The sequence below is a fragment of the Panthera leo genome, chromosome A1, assembly GCF_018350215.1.
Source record: "Panthera leo isolate Ple1 chromosome A1, P.leo_Ple1_pat1.1, whole genome shotgun sequence".
Lineage (NCBI taxonomy): Eukaryota > Metazoa > Chordata > Mammalia > Carnivora > Felidae > Panthera > Panthera leo.
The window spans coordinates 220577865-220594907 of record NC_056679.1 but is presented as its reverse complement, the minus strand read 5'-3'; positions in this window follow the sequence as shown (position 1 = coordinate 220594907).

Genomic DNA, 17043 nt, shown 5'->3' with positions numbered 1-17043 from the left:
TTAAATATAGCTTGTAAACACTGAAAAGCACTTTGTGACTGGGGGGCAATATAATTCAACATATCGCTACGACCACTCTGAGGAGGATCAGAAAATATAACGCTAAGGCCGATAATTGCTAATTCTTTCCTCTAAAAAGTTTATAAGGCTTTCATTTTATAGCCTTTTTTGCTTATAAATGTAAGGCACACGCACTGTCGAAAATCTTAAAAATTTACAAAAGTGCAAAAGGTAGAAAAATGTTGGGGAAAAAATAAACTCACGTGCTTCCCACGCGCCTTATGTCAATTTTACACACAGCACATTATATGTTTACTGTATTACAAGTAGAAGGTGGAAAGTAACTTTAATGGCTTATAAGTCTATATGCTTTTCTATAAACTGCCCAAAATAATAGGAGGAGGGCTAATTAAAAGTTTAATCCTAAATTGGAGTCTAACAGTGAACAGAAAAAAAAAAATCTATTAGAATGCTAAATATAAAACAGCACTTCAGTCAGGGGCTAGGAGCAAAGATGTCTTTGATTTGCCCCGTGGACAGTAAGACAACAAAATGCCCCTCACCCTAGACAGACAAAGATCTAAAACGTCAGGACACTGCCCGCCACAATCATTGTTCTGGAAGTCCAGGGCCTTTAAAACCTTCACAGTTGATTCTAAACTTAGAAGCATTAACTTTCAGAAGAGGTAGTTTGTTTTTCTCTCCTTATTTTCTTCTCTTAAGATTTATTTGGGTAATTACAAGGCAGAAAAGGGAAGGAGGGAAGTGACTTTAGGGATAATTTCCTCTGGTTTTTCAAAGTACAGTTTCTGGAAATGAAATCTGACAGAGAAGAAATATAATAATCATATACTCAGTTCATAGGGTGATAATAAAATGCAAGCATTAAGCATACTATGTCCCGGAAACACTCTTAAGCTCTTTACATCTCTTTTCTCCTCAATTCTCACCACAGCGTGATCAGTTCGTGCTACTAATTTCTCCATTTTACAGTTGAGCGAACTGAGGCACAGAAATATGTAAATTCCTTGGCATCACATAGGTAGCAACTGCCAAAATCAGAGTGTGAACCCAAGCACTCTGGAACCGGGGTCTGATTTCATAATCACTAAAACAGAGAGTTTAGAGTTTTCTACTCGTAACACATCAAACCTGAATTTTGATGTCACAGCAAATTTTTCAAAAGACAATTTTAAGAAGCTGCAAAATGTCCCATCTTTTAGAGATATTATGGCTCACCTAATCAATCATTCCTCTCCTTTAGATTGTTTTCCATTTCCTCGCTATCACGAATTCGGCTGTGATAATGCTGCAAACAACACCTTGTTATTGTATTCATGACTTTCAACTTAAAAATTTTTTCTACAGATATTTTCAAATGATTTTTGATAGAATTTTACCCACTTTTGTTTCAACAGGAGCCTGTAGGAATACTCGGCTCATCGTATGCTTAGGAATATAAAATATTACCGACTTAATTTTAGTGTGTGGGGATTCTGTGATCTTTAAGGCAATGTTTATGAATGTATGTCAGCTTTCCTGATTGTTTCCATAAAGTGTCATAGTAAGACGGAAATTCCAGATTTGAACACGATTCTTAGCTGAATGACATCACATACAAATTCTTTCTGAGCTTCAATTTTCTCCCCTACCTAAGAAATAGGTCTATGTTGTACACCCTCTAATTTAGTGGCTTGTGGCAAAATAAATATTATGTGAACATGCTCTCTCAACTGTAAAGTGCTATCCAAACTTACATTATTGGCTGTTGATATCATGAAGAATGGATGAATTATATTTTTTTACTTGTGGGACAGGAAAGTTAAAAAACGCTAACACAGTTCACTACAGCACTAAATAATGTACCTCAGTCTCTGTTGTATCTTTGGCTCTGATCTATCCATTCTGTGTGAGGTTTATGAAGTAATACGCAAAGTCTATAATTTCTCTTTCGAAAGAAAAGGACATTAAGAGACGTATATCCTTTTAAGGTCATGGGGTGGACAGCCAAAACATTAACTAAGATTCACAGATTTTGATTCTCTTTGAAAGCATAAAGACATAACATGCATTCGTTTTAGAAATGATTTTAATTTTTTTTTAATTTTTCAATAGGTTTTATTTTTTTAGAGCAGTTTTAGGTTCACAGCAAAACTGAGCACAGAGAAAGTTCCACTGACACAGCATCGTCACCCGAAGTCTATAGTTTCAATAAGGCTCACTCTTGGTGATGCACATTCTATGGGTTTTGACAAATGTAAAATGACATGTATCTGCCATTGTAGTATCACATAGAGTAGTCTCATTGCCCTAACAATCCTCTGTGTTTGGCCTATAAATCACTCTGTCCTATCAAAACTCTGGCAACTACTACTAATTTTAGCATCTTCAGTTTTGCTTTTTCCAGAATGTCATACAGTTGCAGCCATACAGTATGTAGTTTCTTTAGATCAGCTTCTTTCACTTAATAACACACATTCCAAGTTCATGCCTTTCGTGACTGATGGCTCTTTTTTGTTTGTTTGTTTGAAGTTCTGAATATTATTCCATTGTCTGAATGTACCATAGCTTAGTTATTCATTCACCTATAGGAGGACATCCGGTTACTTCCAGGTTTTGGCAATTATGAATAAAGCTGCTGTAAATATCCATGTGCATGTTTTCGTGTGGAGGTAGGTTTTTAACTCATTTGGGTAAATAACAAGGAGCACAGATCTTATGGAAAGAGTATGTTTTATTTTTTGTTTTTTTTATTTTAAATTTTTTTTAATGTTTATTTATTTTTGAGACAGAGAGAGACAGAGCATGAACAGGGGAGGGTCAGAGAGAGAGGGAGACACAAAATCTGAAACAGGCTCTGGGCTCCGAGCTGTCAGCACAGAGCCCGATGCGGGGCTCGAACCCACGGACCGCAAGATCATGACCTGGGCCGAAGTCAGAAGCTCAACTGACTGAGCCACCCAGGCGCCCCGAGTATGTTTTATTTTGTAAGAAACCACAAACTGTCTTGCAAAGCGGCCATACCATTTTGCAATCCCACCAGCAATGCACGAGACTTTCCGTTGCTGTACATCCTCACCAGCATTTGGTGGTCTTACTGTTTTCTATTTTGGCCATTTGCACATTTGGCCAGATGTGCAGTGATATCTGGATATACAGCAGAGAACGCTTCAAAGTTCCTAAAAGTTCTATGCTGATTTCCATACAATTGAACACATTCTTGGAGAGATTGAGAATACACTTCCTCCTAGAACAATAAAGACCTTCAGACCTTCATTCTAGAAGCAATACAAACAGGACCTACAGTGATTGCTAAAGCAATAGACTATGAATTCACATTAAAACTCCATGAATATTTATTGTTTTATTATATAAACACTCATATTAAAAATAAATTATGCTAATATACGTTCCTTTTCTTTAGCATCCTCAAAGTATTTTTAGATACCATTCAACTAATTATAATAAAATGAAATGGATGAATGAATGGGAGATGTTATCATCTAAGAACATCGCTCTTGTTTAGTAGGTGGATTATGAACATCAACTTTCCATTTTGATCTTTATTGGGTGTGTCACTAAGAACTAAGACGAAACTTGCAAAATAGAAAACTCAATGGACGAGAACCTGAACGGATCTTTCACAAACGTTTCCATTCTACTATTTCATAAATGTTTCCATTTTGTGTACTAAGGATAATTACACAAAACATTGCAGAGAGCATCAATTATTTGTATTATTTGACTGTTGATAAGTCTGTTTTAGTGTGTATTTTTTGATTAAATATTTTTGAAATACTTGGAAGATTCAGGTTTTAATCTCTATTTTTTTTTATTATTATCACCTAAAAAAAGAAGGTAGTGCAATTTAGCTCGCTTGGTGCTGCCATGTATCCTGCCCGACAAGAAAGTAAAATTAGAACACTATTTACTACATGAATAACTTATATATTATTTTTTGTGTATGTTATTTATATGACATTATTTATCCAGTCAGTATTCATTCAGATTTATCCACATATTTACCATTTCATGTCTTGTCACTGCTTTGAGTATCTTTGAAATCTAGTGTTGCTTTAAAACTATAATATAATGCTTAAGTTTATGTTTATTTAAGTTTGTGTCTCTCAGTAATAAATTCTTTTTTGTTTTGTGTGAAAAAGCGTTTAATTTTGCTTTTATTCTTAGAGGATATTTTACACAGGTAGAGAATTTTATGTAGTTTTTCTTTTTTCATTTATTTCTTCACATTGAAGATATTCAATCATCTTATGGCTTCTAATGTTTCTAGTTAGAACTCAGTTCTCATTTGTTCTTCCAAATGTAGTATATCTTTTTTCTTATGCGGTTTTTTATTATCTTTTATTTTGTTATCTGCATTCTTATATTGCTAGTAGTAGTTTTGTAGTTGTGAATTTCCTTGAACTTGTCCTGTTTAAAAGTTCAATTTTGGGAGGCACCTGGGTGGTTCAGTCAGTTAAGCATCCGACTGCAGCTCAGGTCATGATCTCGCTGTTTGTGGGTTCGAGTCCTGTGTCAGCCTCTGTGCTGATAGCTCAGAGCCTGAAGCCTGCTTCAGATTCTGTGTCTCCCTCTCTCTCTCTGCCGCTGCCCCACTCACTCTCTCTCTCTCTCTCTCTCTCAAAAATAAATGAACGTTACAATGAATGTTGGAAGAGAGAGACAGAGTGTGAGCAGGGGAGGGGCAGAAACAGAGGGATACACAGAATATGAAGCAGACTCCAGGTTCTGAGCTGTCAGCACAGAGCCCCACACAGGACTTGAACTCGTGAACTGCGAGATCATGTCCTGAGCCGAAGTCAGACATGTAAAACGACTGAGCCATCCAGGTGCCCCAAAAATAAATAAACCTAAAAAAAATTTAAAATTCCAAATTACTAATTCCATTAATATCTTTTGTTTTCAATTTCAAATACATTTTAGTGGTCCTCACTTTTAGTTTGGTCTGACAAATCCTTTTAGTGTCTTTGGAGAGATACTGTAGTTTTTCAATCAGTTTAGAAAAATCAACAAACCCACAATTAACAGCTCAATGAAAATAGAAATCAGTATCACATAGAATAACTGAAAGCTACATACCTATGATTTTTAAAGTGTCATTTAATTAGAATGAAATATAAATAATTTTTTTTTACTGTTTCAGTCTTTTTTTTAATGCTTTAAGTTTTTATTTAATTCTAGTTAGCATATAGTATAATATGATTTTCAGGAGTAGAATTTAGTGATTAACCACGTATATATAACACCCAGTCCTCATCACAAGTCTAGCCCATTCCACTGCCCACTTCCCATTCAGTAACCCTCAGTTTGTTCTCTATAGTTAAGTCTTTTTTATTGTTGTTTTGTTTATTTAGTTTGTATTTATTTTTAAAGAGCAAGAGAGAGCACATGAGCGGGAGGAGGGCAGAGAGAGAGAGAGAGAGAGAGACAGAGAGAGAATCCCAAGCATGCCCTATGCTGTCAGTGCAGAGCCTGATGCAGGGCTCAATCTCATTAACGATGCAAGCACGACCTGGGCCAAAAGCAATAGTCAGACGCTTAACTGACTGCACCACCCAGGGCACCCCAGTAGTCTCTTTTATGGTTTGCCTCCCTCTCTTTTTTTCTTTTCCCTTATGTTTATCTGTTTTGTTTCTTAAATTCCACATATGAGTGAAATCATATAGTATTTTTCTTTCACTGCCTGACATTTCACTTAGCATAATATAGTCTGGCTCCATCCATGTCATTGCAAATGCAAGATTTTATTATTTTTGATGGCTGAGTAATATTCCATTAGATATAAATAGACATAGATGACAGAGAAACAGAGATATGGGGGGAGAGAGAGAGAGAGAGAGAGAGAGAGAGAGAGAGGGAAACATCTTCTTTATCCATTCAGCAGCCAGTAGACATTTGGGCTCTTTCCATAATGTGGCTATTGTTAATAATGCTGCCAAAAATATCAGGGTGCATATGCCCCTTTGAGTTAATATTTTGTATCCTTTGAGTAAATATCTAGTAACACAATTGCTGGATCATAGGGTATTTCTAATTTTAACTTTTTGAGGAACCTCAATACAGTTTTCTAGAGTGGTTGCACCATTTGCATTCCCACCAATGGTGTAAGAGGGTCCCCCTTTCTCTGCATCTACCAACATCTGTTGTTTCCTCTGTTGTCTATTTTAGCCATTCTGACAGGTGTGAGGTGGTATCTCATTGTAGTTTTGAGTTGTATCTCCCTAATGATGAGTGATATTGAGCATATTTTCATGTGTCAGTTAGCCATCTGGATGTCTTCTTTGGAAAATTATCTATTCGTGCCTTATGTCCAATTTTTAACTGGATTATTTGTTATTTGGGTGTTGAGTTGATAAGTTCTTTATAGATTTCAGATACTAACCCTTCATCAGATATGTCATTTGCAAATATCTTTTCCCACTTCATAGGTTGCCTGTTAGTCTGGCTGATTGTTTCCTTCACCGTGCAGAAGATTTTTACCTTGATGAAGTCCCAATAATTCACTTCTGCTTTTGTTACCCTTTCCTCAGGAGATGCATCTAATAAGAAGTTGCTACATCATTTCAGAGATTGCTGCCTATGTTCTCTAGGATTCTGATGGTTTCCTGTCTCAAATTTAGGTCTTTCATCCATTTCCAATTTATTTTTGTGTATAGTGTAAGAAACTGGTCCTGTTTCATTCTTCCGCATGTCGCTGTCCAGGTTTTTCAACATCTGTTGAAGAGACTGTCTTTCTTCCATTGGATATTCTTCCCTGCTTTGTCAAAGATTAGTTGACCAGTGTTTAAATCTCAGTCATGATCTCTTCAAACACAGTTACTGCACCATTTGTTTTCTTACCTCCTTATGAGATTCCATATAAATATGTATGTTGTTTTAATTCTTTCAATATAATTTACATCTCTTGTAAATTTTATCTTATGTCTCCGTGCTTCTTTGGTGCACACCTTACCAGTAATTCTTTATCTTCTCCCCTCTACTTTCCAACCCACTGTTGGGATTCTTAATTTTAGTTACCGCACCTTTTTTTCAGCGCTAGTAATTCTATTTAATATCTTTATTATCCTATCTGGCAATTCTGCTATGTAACTTTTTATATTTTCTAGTTCTTTGCCAATTTTTTTAACCTTTTCATTTATGTTTTGAGTACAATAAGGTAATTAAAGTCTGGATGAGTCTGTTCACCAAGAAGTTCTCTTGATACCTTTTGATTGCCGTATTTCTTTTTGTTGCCATTCATATTGTCTTATCTTTTCAACTGCTTTATTAATTTTTACTTCAGGCTGAATATTTTATTTACAAAAATAACATTAAATTATCTCAGAGGAGGTTTGTGTTTGTTTGTTTTTCTTCTCCTGGGCATCTGCAGGAGGCAGCTATCTGGGATCAACTTAACACAGGTTTTATGAACTTTAGGGCTATTGGCATTTGAGGACAAATAAATATTTGTTGTCGAATGCTGTTCCATGTGCTGTAGGGGACTGAGCAGTCTCCCTGGTCTGTCTTCAAGAGACCCATCTTACACCTGAGGACATGTGCTCATTAGAACGCAGTGCCATTCCCTTCCCCTAGTTGTGACAACCATAAATATCTCCGGACATTGCCAAATGTCCCTTGGGAAAGAAAAAACAAAAACAAAAAATCAAAACCTGCCACCAGTTGAGATACACTGACTTAACTCAATTTTAGAGAATGAGATGCACTGGCACTCCCAAATTGAGGGAAGCTATGCTAGAATTCCCATCATGGCTGTTCTACTTATTCCAGTCAGAAATCTAAGGCATTATTCTTCAGGGTCACCATCCAAAATTTCCATTTCTACTGGAGTCCCTCAATCATGGTGGGATCCAGGCTCTACTTATGATTTCCTTAGGATGTAGGTATTGTAAATGTCCCCCAGATAAAAGCATTCCCAAAAAGGGGATGCTACTTTAAAGTTTGGGCTCGTCATTTCTCATTATGTTAGCTCTCTGCAGTAATGTTCTATAACTCTTGCAATAATTTGTCACACACTTAGAATCTTAAAAAATACAGACTTATTCTCTCACAGTTTCTGTGAGTCATAAGTTAGAACGCAGCATGGCAGGACTTTTTACTCGGGGTCTCATAAAGCCAAATTTAAAGCGTTGGTGAGGCTCTGGTTCTCAGGATCCTTTCCAAACTCACTGGTTGTTGCTAGAGGTCATTTTCTTCTCACACCTTCCACATGGTCCCCTGCAACTTCAAGCCAGCAAAGGCAAGATGAATTGTATCTGCATTTCAAATCTCTATGGCTTCTGGGTCTGCAGAAGGGCTCATGTGCTAAAATTGTACAGCCAGATGGTCCAGGATAATCCCCCTATTTTAAGTCAATGTTTTGTAATCATAATTACATCTACAAAGGCCCTTTTGCCTGAACAAATGCATGGGTATATCTCTTCATACTGACTGTCCCAGAACTAGGGTGTAGAAGCATCTTGAAGGCTAAAACTTCACCACACTCACTGATGCCTTCAAGAAGATTTTTTTTTCTTTGTAATATTTTTCTAGGTTTTTTAGTTGCCCTCAGCTGTAGCATTGGCCTGAGTACTTACTCTGCCATGATTGAAAGTAGAACTCCTTTTGCTCAAGTTTTTGTTCAGTGCTTTAAAAGTTTCTCTCGCAATTTTCTCCATTTGACCAGCATGGGGTATAAGAAAGCCATCCTGTGTAATAGGCTAACTGGGTTCAAATCCAGGTACTCTCCTTTTGGCTTTCTGCAAAGTTTCTCATTTCTCTGTGCCTCACTGTCCACACCTATTAATTTGGAACTACATTACCTAAAATACTTCATTAATACGGGAATTAAATGAAGATATATAAAGTCACTTTGAATACAAAAACATGTATAATAACTGTTAATTCTCAGAACGTTAATTTTGATTATTAGATTTTATAAGAATGTATTCACATTTAAAAATGTAGATAAATGAAAAGCACCCTACTTGTCTATATTTTAATTCCCAAAGAAAAGACATCTTTAGTGTTTTCATTGTATACTGCCTATATTAATCCAAAGGATAAGCTATAACCAGATACTTAAATAAAAGCAAACACACACACATACACACACACACCCAGAAAAATTATATCTTTATACCATTCTTTAGTCTTGATTATTCTTAAAACTCTGGAGTATTGAGACACTTATCCTAAATGAGACAAACTGCCTTGTCTTGGGATCAGTTTTTGGTGAGATATGTACATATTTGCCAGTTTATAAATATATTTTTATAAAAATGTTTCAACAGTAGGCAGAAAACAATGAAGAAAACTTAGGCTTAGCTGTACAACTACATAAACAGAGGATACAACCACAGATTTTAAGGCAAACCTTGTTGAACATGTTTAAATTCAAGTTGAAATATAATGTTTGAGTACATTCACACCAATTCTCAGAGAACAGTGTCACACATAATTATAAAGAACTCAAAAAAAGCACAAAAGGCCATCTGTGAGATTTGAACAAAGCTGTTGAAAGTACTTCGTTCATCTTAAAGTTAGGATTCTACAGTTGAAGTAGTTGGCATTTAGATGAGTGGAAACTCACACTGGGGGAAAAAATCACTGGGAAAAAAATCAAATGTAGGAATGAATGATTTGTATGATTTTGGTCATCTAAAAGTATTCCATCAGAATGGAAATAACATTCATTTTACACATAAAAATAATACCCTGTATGAAAAAATACAATAATGTAGACACAGAAGGAACAGCAGCCACTAAAAATTCTTATCTTATACCCAGAGTCCAATTTATCACATTTTACTGGCCATTTCACAATTAAAATATTAAAAAGATATCAGTGCTAACAATTGGGAAGCTGTTTTCCCCTAAATCAAGTGTTCTCACTTCTTCCCCTAGATCTTAGTTTTCTTCCTGCCTTGCCTCACTTTCATCAAAAGCATCCTCAAAGACTGTGGTTCGTAAACTTTGCCACAATTTAGACTCCTTACGAGATATTTTAGCAATTCTATGCCTGGCTTCACTACAGAGTAATTTATCAGAATTCTCAGAAATAAGACCCAGTCATCAATTTTTTTTTAAAACTTCCACAAGTGATCCTCACATGAAACCAAGTTTGAGAACTAGTGTTTTACGAGATAGTGTAAGTCAAATGTAGAGGGTATTGAAAGATAAGCTTATTTAAAATATGGGGACAAGACAAAAAATTAAATATGGATGTTACAGATTATGAAAACAGTAAGCACCTTTATGTCATCAAAATATTAGGATTTTAATGGTAACTAGACTTTTGAGGGCAATCACTTTCTAGTATACACAGATACTGAATTCTAATGTTGTACACCTGGAACTTATTAATAACAATTTTTTTGTTAATGCCCTGTACGTTTGATAGGTAGGAATCCAGTCCATGTCAGTTTGGGATGTAACTGATTTGAGCACCTGTATTGTGTCTTATGTAGCTGTTGCAATAAATCTACCAATTCCAAAAAAGAATCCTACTATAGCTTGTGAAAGTATGTGTATTTTTGTGTAAACATGTATCTGTGTCTATGTGTGTTCCATATTGGTATTATCAATTATTAACATTAATATTAATAACATTATTGTCATATACGTAGAGAAATGGATACACCAGTAGTGAATATTGGAATATGTAGGAACGCAAAATATATACAGATATAGTATTAAAATACAATTTTTTTTCATTTATTTTAAGACAAAAGGCTAAAATCTCCGACCTGGAGAATGAATGGAAGCAATCCAATTTAACTTTCCCCAAAACCTCAACTGCATTCTTTGGCAATCTTTGTTAATGAATATTCAATGATCTCTTAATATCTCAAGTTTACTTTTGTAAGTGACAGGCAATGGGGTTGTAACTGTTCAATTCTTGGAGGGTCTTTCCTTATACTGAACTTAAATGTACTTCTAAACTGCAATAACTGATTCTATTTTTACCTTATGAGTCAATTTGCAATAAAAATTACTAATTAAAGCATCCTTCACCTGTTGTGTACAATGATGACATTCAGCTAAAATAATATCTGCCTCTTAAACAATTAAAGTGCCATTAGGGGAATTGCTTTAAACATGAAATTAGTATTGACCATAACTAAAGGTAAGTCAGTATAAATATGTAAGTCAGTTTTCTGTATTAGTTTGCTAGTTAATACCACAGACTGGGCAGCTTAAAAACCAGAAATTTATTTTATCACAATTCTGGACACTAGAAATAAAATATCAAGGTATTTGCTAGGGTTGGTTTCTTTTGAAACCACTTCTCTTGGCTTATAGATGACTATCTTTTCCTTGTGTCGTCACATGGTCCTTCTTCTGTGCATGTCTGTGACGAAATCTCCTCTTACAAGGATACTAATCGTATTGTATTAGGGTTCACCTTATAACCTCATTTTAACTTAATTGCTGCTTTAAAGACCCTATTTCCAAATACCATCACACTCGGATGCAGTAGCATAACATTATGACTTGAACATATAAATTTTGGGGGGACACAATTCAGCCCACGATAAAGTCCTAACCACCAGTGCCTCAGGCTATGACCTTACTTTAAAATAAGGTTATCGGATAAGGTTCCGGAAGATGGCGGCGTAGGAGGACGTGGGGCTCACAGCGCGTCCTGCCGATCACTTAGATTCCACCTACACCTGCCTAAAGAACCCAGAAAACCACCAGAGGATTAACAGAAGGGAGTCTCCGGAGTCAAGCGCAGACTAGAGGCCCACGGAAGAGGGTAGGAAGGGCGGCGAGGCGGTGCGCGCTCCACGGACTGGCGGGAGGGAGCCGGGGCGGAGGGGCGGCTCGCCGGCCAAGCAGAGGCCCCGAGTCTGGCTGGCAAAAGCGGAGGGGCTGGAAGGACTGTGTTCCGACAGCAAGCGCGACTCAGCCTCTGGGAGGTCAGAAGTTAACAGCTCTGCTCGGAAAGCGGGAAGGCTGGAGGACAAAGGGAGGGAGAGCTGCTGAGCCCCCGGACGGCAGAGCTCAGCTTGGCGGGGAACAAAGGCGCCAGCGCCATCTCCCCCGCCCATCCCCCAGCCAAAATCCCAAAGGGAACCAGTTCCTGCCAGGGAACTTGCTCGTTCCGCGCAAACACCCAACTCTGTGCTTCTGCGGAGCCAAACCTCCGGCAGCGGATCTGACTCCCTCCCGCTGCCACAGGGCTCCTCCTGAAGTGGATCACCTAAGGAGAAGCGAGCTAAGCCTGCCCCTCCAGCCCCCGTGCACCTTGCCTACCCACCCCAGCTAATACGCCAGATCCCCAGCAACACAAGCCTGGCAGTGTGCAAGTAGCCCAGACGGGACACGCCACCCCACAGTGAATCCCGCCCCTAGGAGAGGGGAAGAGAAGGCACACACCAGTCTGACTGTGGCCCCAGCGGTGGGCTGGGGGCAGACATCGGGTCGGACTGCGGCCCCGCCCACTAACTCCAGTTATACACCACAGCACAGGGGAAGTGCCCTGCAGGTCCCCACCACTCCAGGGACTATCCAAAATGACCAAACGGAAGAATTCCCCTCAGAAGAATCTCCAGGAAATAACAACAGCTAATGAACTGATCAAAAAGGATTTAAATAATATAACAGAAAGTGAATTTAGAATAATAGTCATAAAATTAATCGCTGGGCTTGAAAACAGTATACAGGACAGCAGAGAATCTCTTGCCACAAAGATCGAGGGACTAAGGAACAGTCACGAGGAGCTGAAAAACGCTTTAAACGAATTGCAAAACAAAATGGAATCCACGATGGCTCGGCTTGAAGAGGCAGAGGAGAGAATAGGTGAACTAGAAGATAAAGTTATGGAGAAAGAGGAAGCTGAAAGAAAGAGAGATAAAAAAATCCAGGAGTATGAGGGGAAAATTAGAGAACTAAGTGATACACTAAAAAAAAATAATATACGCATAATTGGTATCCCAGAGGAGGAAGAGAGAGGGAAGGGTGCTGAAGGGGTACTTGAACAAATTATAGCTGAGAACTTCCCTGAACTGGGGAAGGAAAAAGGCATTGAAATCCAAGAGGCACAGAGAACTCCCTTCAGACGTAACTTGAATCGATCTTCTGCACGACATATCATAGTGAAACTGGCAAAATACAAGGATAAAGAGAAAATTCTGAAAGCAGCAAGGGATAAACGTGCCCTCACATATAAAGGGAGACCTATAAGACTCGTGACTGATCTCTCCTTTGAAACTTGGCAGGCCAGAAAGGCTTGGCACGATATCTACAGTGTGCTAAACAGAAAAAATATGCAGCCGAGAATCCTTTATCCAGCAAGTCTGTCATTTAGAATAGAAGGAGAGATAAAGGTCTTCCCAAACAAACAAAAACTGAAGGAATTTGTCACCACGAAACCAGCCCTACAAGAGATCCTAAGGGGGATCCTGTGAGACAAAGTACCAGAGACATCACTACAAGCATAAAACATACAGACATCACAATGACTCTAAACCCATATCTTTCTATAATAACACTGAATGTAAATGGATTAAATGCGCCAACTAAAAGACATAGGGTATCAGAATGGATAAAAAAACAAGACCCATCTATTTGCTGTCTACAAGAGACTCATTTTAGATCTGAGGACACCTTTAGATTGAGAGTGAGGGGATGGAGAACTATTTATCATGCTCCTGGAAGCCAAAAGAAAGCTGGAGTAGCCATACTTATATCAGACAAACTAGACTTTAAATTAAAGGCTGTAACAAGAGATGAAGAAGGGCATTATATAATAATCACAGGGTCTATCCACCAGGAAGAGCTAACTATTATAAATGTCTATGCGCCAAATACCCGAGCCCCCAGATATATAAAACAATTACTCATAAACATAAGCAACCTTATTGATAAGAATGTGGTCATTGCAGGGGACTTTAACACCCCACTTACAGAAATGGATAGATCATCTAGACACACAGTCAATAAAGAAACAAGGGCCCTGAATGATACATTGGATCAGATGGACTTGACAGATATATTTAGAACTCTGCATCCCAAAGCAACAGAATATACTTTCTTCTCGAGTGCACATGGAACATTCTCCAAGATAGATCATATACTGGGGCACAAAACAGCCCTTCATAAGTTTACAAGAATTGAAATTATACCATGCATACTTTCAGACCACAATGCTATGAAGCTTGAAATCAACCACAGGAAAAAGTCTGGAAAACCTCCAAAAGCATGGAGGTTAAAGAACACCCTACTAACGAATGAGTGGGTCAACCAGGCAATTAGAGAAGAAATTAAAACATATATGGAAACAAACGAAAATGAAAATACAACAATCCAAACGCTTTGGGATGCAGCGAAGGCAGTCCTGAGAGGAAAATACATTGCAATCCAGGCCTATCTCAAGAAACAAGAAAAATCCCAAATACAAAATCTAACAGCACACCTAAAGGAAATAGAAGCAGAACAGCAAAGGCAGCCTAAACCCAGCAGAAGAAGAGAAATCATAAAGATCAGAGCAGAAATAAACAATATAGAATCTAAAAAAACTGTAGAGCAGATCAACGAAACCAAGAGTTGGTTTTTTGAAAAAATAAACAAAATTGACAAACCTCTAGCCAGGCTTCTCAAAAAGAAAAGGGAGATGACCCAAATAGATAAAATCATGAATGAAAATGGAATGATTACAACCAATCCCTCAGAGATACAAACAATCATCAGGGAATACTATGAAAAATTATATGCCAGCAAATTGGACAACATGGAAGAAATGGACAAATTTCTAAACACCCACACTCTTCCAAAACTCAATCAGGAGGAAATAGAAAGCTTGAACAGACCCATAACCAGCGAAGAAATTGAATCGGTTATCAAAAATCTCCCAACAAATAAGAGTCCAGGACCAGATGGCTTCCCAGGGGAGTTCTACCAGACATTTAAAGCAGAGATAATACCTATCCTTCTCAAGCTATTCCAAGAAATAGAAAGGGAAGGAAAACTTCCAGACTCATTCTATGAAGCCAGTATTACTTTGATTCCTAAACCAGACAGAGACCCAGTAAAAAAAGAGAACTACAGGCCAATATCCCTGATGAATGTGGATGCAAAAATTCTTAATAAGATACTAGCAAATCGAATTCAACAGCATATAAAAAGAATTATTCACCATGATCAAGTGGGATTCATTCCTGGGATGCAGGGCTGGTTCAACATTCGCAAATCGATCAACGTGATACATCACATTAACAAAAAAAAAGAGAAGAACCATATGATCCTGTCAATCGATGCAGAAAAGGCCTTTGACAAAATCCAGCACCCTTTCTTAATAAAAACCCTTGAGAAAGTCGGGATAGAAGGAACATACTTAAAGATCATAAAGGCCATTTATGAAAAGCCCACAGCTAACATCATCCTCAACGGGGAAAAACTGAGAGCTTTTTCCCTGAGATCAGGAACACGACAGGGATGCCCACTGTCACCGCTGCTGTTCAATATAGTGCTGGAAGTTCTAGCATCAGCAATCAGACAACAAAAGGAAATCAAAGGCATCAAAATTGGCAAAGATGAAGTCAAGCTTTCGCTTTTTGCAGATGACATGATATTATACATGGAAAATCCGATAGACTCCACCAAAAGTCTGCTAGAACTGATACATGAATTCAGCAAAGTTGCAGGATACAAAATCAATGTGCAGAAATCAGTTGCATTCTTATACACTAACAATGAAGCAACAGAAAGACAAATGAAGAAACTGATCCCATTCACAATTGCACCAAGAAGCATAAAATACCTAGGAATAAATCTAACCAAAGATGTAAAAGATCTGTATGCTGAAAACTATAGAAAGCTTATGCAGGTAATTGAAGAAGATATAAAGAAATGGAAAGACATTCCCTGCTCATGGATTGGAAGAATAAATATTGTCAAAATGTCAATACTACCCAAAGCTATCTACACATTCAATGCAATCCCAATCAAAATTGCACCAGCATTCTTCTCGAAACTAGAACAAGCAATCCTAAAATTCATATGGAACCACAAAAGGCCCCGAATAGCCAAAGTAATTTTGAAGAAGAAGACCAAAGCAGGAGGCATCACAATCCCAGACTTTAGCCTCTACTACAAAGCTGTCATCATCAAGACAGCATGGTATTGGCATAAAAACAGACACATAGACCAATGGAATAGAATAGAAACCCCAGAACTAGACCCACAAACGTATGGCCAACTCATCTTTGACAAAGCAGGAAAGAACATCCAATGGAAAAAAGACAGTCTCTTTAACAAATGGTGCTGGGAGAACTGGACAGCAACATGCAGAAGGTTGAAACTAGACCACTTTCTCACACCATTCACAAAAATAAACTCAAAATGGATAAAGGACCTGAATGTGAGACAGGAAACCATCAAAACCTTAGAGGAGAAAGCAGGAAAAGACCTCTCTGACCTCAGCCGTAGCAATCTCTTACTCGGCACATCCCCAAAGGCAAGGGAATTAAAAGCAAAAGTGAATTACTGGGACCTTATGAAGATAAAAAGCTTCTGCACAGCAAAGGAAACAACCAACAAAACTAAAAGGCAACCAACGGAATGGGAAAAGATATTTGCAAATGACACATCGGACAAAGGGCTAGTATCCAAAATCTATAAAGAGCTCATCAAACTCCACACCCGAAAAACAAATAACCCAGTGAAGAAATGGGCAGAAAACATGAATAGACACTTCTCTAAAGAAGACATCCGGATGGCCAACAGGCACATGAAAAGATGTTCAACGTCGCTCCTTATCAGGGAAATACAAATCAAAACCACACTCAGATACCACCTCACGCCAGTCAGAGTGGCCAAAATGAAGAAATCAGGAGACTATAGATGCTGGAGAGGATGTGGAGAAACGGGAACCCTCTTGCACTGTTGGTGGGAATGCAAATTGGTGCAGCCACTCTGGAAAGCAGTGTGGAGGTTCCTCAGAAAATTAAAAATAGACCTACCCTATGACCCAGCAATAGCACTGCTAGGAATTTATCCAAGGGATACAGGAGTACTGATGCATAGGGGCACCTGTACCCC